This window comes from Meleagris gallopavo, chromosome 2 (assembly GCF_000146605.3).
Source record: "Meleagris gallopavo isolate NT-WF06-2002-E0010 breed Aviagen turkey brand Nicholas breeding stock chromosome 2, Turkey_5.1, whole genome shotgun sequence".
In the NCBI taxonomy this organism is placed as follows: Eukaryota; Metazoa; Chordata; class Aves; order Galliformes; family Phasianidae; genus Meleagris; species Meleagris gallopavo.
Window position 1 is genome coordinate 41,117,224 of NC_015012.2, and position 5,126 is coordinate 41,122,349.

A 5,126-nucleotide genomic window follows, 5' to 3' on the forward strand; every position below is an offset into this window, starting at 1 on the left:
TTTTTTTTAAATCTCCTTGATCTCATGCAGAAGATTTCTGGAAATCCTACATACCAGAGCCAATTGGATCTTCTTTACATATAGAGTCACCTACACCGGATAAGATCTTTAAGATCAAGTCCAACCTGACCTACTACATCCTATCACTAAATCATGCCCGTTAGTACAACATCCATATATCTTTTAAATACCTCTGGGGATGGGGACTCCATCACTCCCCTGAGATGCCTACTACAACACTTCTTACTTGACTACCTTCTCTGTGAATAAATTCTTCATTGTTCAATATTCTTGATAATTCATTCAGTGAGCTCTAAACGGTTTGAGAAACACCTTTTCACATAGATTATGGAGCTATTAAAATTATAATGCATCCATGAGATCTTTGTTACTACAGATTCTAATCAGCACAGATGAAATTCTTAGTAATCATCCTTTTAATTATGGCTTCACATTGCATTTATATCCAAGCGCCTAAGGGTGGCTAGCAAGAAGAATCATTAAATAGCAGTAAAGTTACTTCATCTCTCATTTTTTGCAGTTATGTGATGAATATTGTCTGATTCTAGCAACTTGCTTTTGTGTTGTCTATTTGCACTTTTTAACAAGAGTGCAAGAAGAGCTCCTCTGACAAGTTATAAGAAGGTCTTCATCATGACAGCCTTTCCAAGATTTTCAATAGTCAATACAGAAGCAAAGTTTCTCTGCTCTTACCTTTCCTTGATAAGTTTTCTTTCATAAAAGCGATCATGACATAGCCGTATGATTTGTGTGAAGTTCATGGTAATGTGTTCAAATAAAGTTATTACTAAAGACTTTTGATATATTATTCAGTAAATTATTTTTTATCTTACACTTTCATACTGTTCTTGCCAGATTTTATAGCTTTGCAATCTTCCTCATGTATACTACTTCAGCTTTCTAGTAACTGGTTTTGCCTAATGCTCAATCAGTACGTTGACTTCCTCTTCCCCGGAAAGGAAAGGAGACTATTTTACTGAGAATGTGCACTGCATTAGTCATGTTTTAATGCTGTAGATTGTATTCATTCTCTGAACTAACTAGCAGAGCAAAGGAATGCAACATAGATACATTCAAAAGGGATCTAGAGAACAGCTAAAGGATCTCTCCAATCTCATGGGTTTCTCTATTATTATGTTTTAAAATTTTGTTTCTAAAACTTGCTCCTACTTCTGGGCATTAACAGAACAGAGAAGTGACAAAACTGCACCATGACCACTGAGATACAACATTAGCATTATTCGTTTCAGAAAAGAAGTGAATGAACAACTGTCACTCGAGTTTTAGTTTCTTGCTTTGACAATCAGAGTATGAAAACAACCAAATGCACTGACACTGACTGCCTTGTTTTCCCCATGCTCTTCCACCTCAGCTTGTTGCGCTGTCCCCCCGCAGCCCATGCATCTGAACACACTTCTCCAAAGTTTTCCTTTAAAACATAAGCTGCACAATTGCATCACAAAACTTCATAATATGAATATATTTTCCCAGTATAAAGCTCCACTTAGTTTAATGTTTCATTTGCAGAAAGTTGCAATCTTTCTTTATTGGATTACTAGAGAATTTAAATACAAATGTTCGGTTGTACAGAAGTCTCTGGTTTCACGTTTCGAAAAATTAAGGAGGCGGTAGGCTACAAAACAGTCTTCATTATTATATTATATTTATGTATTATATTTTATGTACTTATTTCTAGCTTAAGGCACATTTAGCGTGCTCAAAGCACCTGGCCAGTAACATATAACAAATGTGCACAAAGACTCACAAAGTGCCCCCAACCACAAGAAGAAAACAAGGTCTTAAATTTCTACTCCTCACTCTAAAATCTGCCTTGAGCCTCCAAATGCACTCAGTCCTGCATTTCTTTGGCAAGACTGCAAGCTAGGTTTACTGTGATTTATAATGTGGACTTGTGTCAAGGAAAGAGGCTAATGAATAAAAATCTCTTGTGAAAAAGTAAATAGATACAGAGATATCCAAGCATTACTAACTAACATAAACTTGTAAGTAGACAAATCTCCCCAGAACGTTTACATATCTCAAATTAATATTTCTCTAAAGATGAGGAACTGACAATCACCAATTACCAAAAAGAAATCAAATCGTTCTCTGGATTTCAAAAGTGAGCAAATATGAGGCTATAAAAGCTCTTATCTTAGGAATTTACATGCATCATATGCGATCTCTGTTTCTCATCTAAACATGTTTTAAATATTTTATATATGTGCTGTTCAAGTCCACTTCTCCTTACATAGGAATGTACAGTCTTCTACCATGCCAGCAGAGTCAATTTTTACAAGAGTTAGATTCTGATAATCTAGACTGCAAAATAAATATCTTGGAAGCACATAGCTGACAAGTCAGCTTCTTTTAAGTCTTTCAAATCATAAAGAACACTTCCCTTAAATACAGAGCCTTCTTATGCTTTTTCCATCACTAGCTGAACTTGCAGTAATTTCCGTAAGTACATCATGTAGAGAGACAACAATAGAAGGCTTGGATAGTTAACTGGTATTTTTTATTATTTGTTTTTTGTGTGTGCTTTTAAACAAAACAAAAAAAGCAAATTGGTATCGCACCTTAATTAGTCACAAAACAGACAATATGTAGCTACAATATGCAGCAAATGGCAATAAATAAAATGTTTGGTGGATCTGTACTACAACAGCCAATCAAAACGCCCACCAACACATCGTAACAGTGCTTCAACTACTTTGTTAAGACTGTCATTGACTTTATGCAAGAACAGCTTCAAAACCAAGAGGCCAAATGTTCCAAAAGTCTGTCTTCAGATAAAGCAGCTAAACATACAAAAGCACCAGAGTGGCAAACTTGAAACAATGATTTCACAACATGAAGGCTTTGAAATTCCCCAAAATCTTGCAAAAATCTTTGACAAAATGTTATTTGAGAACATTGGCATTCCCAATTCATGGGTCTTCTCTGACATTCTCATTGACTTCAGATCATCACCAGTTGAAAAAGATCACTACAAATGCAGGAAACCAACCTAACAGTTATATAAACCACTTAAGTAACATTTGAAACTGAAAGCGTGGCATATAAGTTTTCAAATCAAACATTATCACTTAAGCCTTCCAGGAAGCTTCAGCAAAATGACTTCTGTTTCTTGAAATGCACTTTTACTCTTTAGATCTAGCCCCCAGGTACTTATTATCACATAGGCATTTCTACTTTTAGCAGTATTAAGGAATAATGAAGACAGTTACTCATTCAATGTTAAATGACACAAAAGTGCAAATAAATAAGAGGTTTGGTCTATGATTACTGAGAACTGATTAAAGAACACTGAAAGTATTAAGCAATGGAAGATTGAAATATAAATACTTCAGTTTTTCAAAAATCTCTGTAAAAACCAATTCTTTTTTTTCTTTTTCCCAACTGTTCCAGTCTTTTTACACAAGGAGAACACAACAAGAAGGCATATGAAAAAAACAAGTGGAAAAAGTGGAAAAGAATGTGCAGCAAGTGAAGTTCGAGAAAAGTCTTCCATCTGATACAATGGGATTTGTAGCAGGGAAACCTGGACTTCCTGAAGAATTAAACAGAGGCTTCTGCAAACAAAGCAGTAAATAGCCAGCCACAGTAATCCGCAGCAATGCTCCTGCATGAGAAAGGAAACCCCTCCTTTATAGTGCCAGAGGAGGTACTGAGAGATTATTATTCAACTACGTGGGACGAAGCAACAAACAAAGGTCGGGACGCTATTCCCACAGGCAAAGAACACTGGCAGGCTTTTAAACTCCCATCCCACCAGTATCAACCACAAATCAATACGTACTTCAATATTTTAGCATAAGTGAGTATATTACATGGATAGCACTTGATAAACTATTTAATCTCTTGAGTAGTAGAGAATATGTAAACTTCAGGTCAGAAATCCTTATCTGTAACATTTCCAGAGTATATCTTTGAGTAAGGATTTTTATTTTTTTTTAAAGCTGTATTAATACTACTCTTTATCTTGCATTCATTGTGGCAGGTTCTAGAAAATACCAAAAGCTGGCATTGAGAACATCACATCTTTCTTTGTGCTCCATTCAAATTCAAATTCTGCAGGCAAAAATCTGCAGAGGACTAACTTTTAACTAAGCTGCAATTATTATTCAGATATACGTACTTGTTGCTGAAGAGTTTTTCTAGCAGAATATAAATCACAATAAAACCAATGCAGAGTACAACAATTAGAATTAAAGCAAATACATGTTGCTTTTAAATGCATTCAGTTCACCAATAGGTCATGTACTGCATGATATTCTGACATTTGTGCAGTTCCTTAGTATCTGACCCACAGTCAATCTACAGAGTAAAAAATGGAATTCCTTCCACATTCATAGCATGCAACATTATCTATGCAATGCTAACAAATATCTTAAGGAATTTCTACAAGATTAAAAACAAAACCAAAAAAACCCCGAACGTTATATCACCAAAAAGCATTAAAATAAGCATTAAAATTACACCAAGCTTTGCAGCATGCATTCCTAGCAGTTATGCCAAACAGGAACATACACAAACTCTATGATAAACTATTAAAAAGGATATAAAAAAAAAAATCATCTTCTAGTAACACCAGCAGAACCTGCCATAATTCCTATTAAATGTCTTAAAACATTTTCCATCTACTGGAGAAAGCAAAGCTTTTGCTACCCTACAGCTTTTCCAACGCCTCAATAAGTGCAGTTTCACAAGTGATGGCAGAACACCTTAGAGGGTTTCAAGACAAGAAAGAAAGAACAAAGACGAATAAACAGCTCCTATTAAAACAACAGCAATTTCATCAGCTTTATTTCTTCTTCCAAACCTTTGACATGTGGGTCAATGATATATTCAACTGCCTCAGCTCTGCTCACAGAAGCAGGGCCAACAACAGTCTTCTATCAGAGAATTATCAATAATATTCAGCACAGGTGGATAACTAGGAGAAATCATCAATTTATTTTCCTGAAGAAAAGTACACCTGAGGAATCAGCCTCACTACAAAATAAAATGAGCAGTCAAGATCAAAAAACATGGATACTACAAATATTTTTGTAGTATAAACGTAATGCAATTAATGCAATTAAGTCAATGCAAAAACCACT

The 5,126-nt window shown here is 35.1% G+C and overlaps 1 long non-coding RNA gene across 1 annotated transcript in view; it reads left to right on the top strand.

Moving 5' to 3' along the window:
• The window catches only part of LOC109366032, a 10,561-nt gene extending 5,750 nt beyond the window's left edge, over positions 1-4,811 (top strand). Inside the window, exon 2 of the long non-coding RNA XR_002112024.2 lies at positions 3,433-4,811. This is a non-coding gene — a long non-coding RNA (uncharacterized LOC109366032). The remainder of the gene's footprint in view (positions 1-3,432) is intronic.
• The last annotated feature ends 315 nt before the right edge of the window (positions 4,812-5,126 follow it).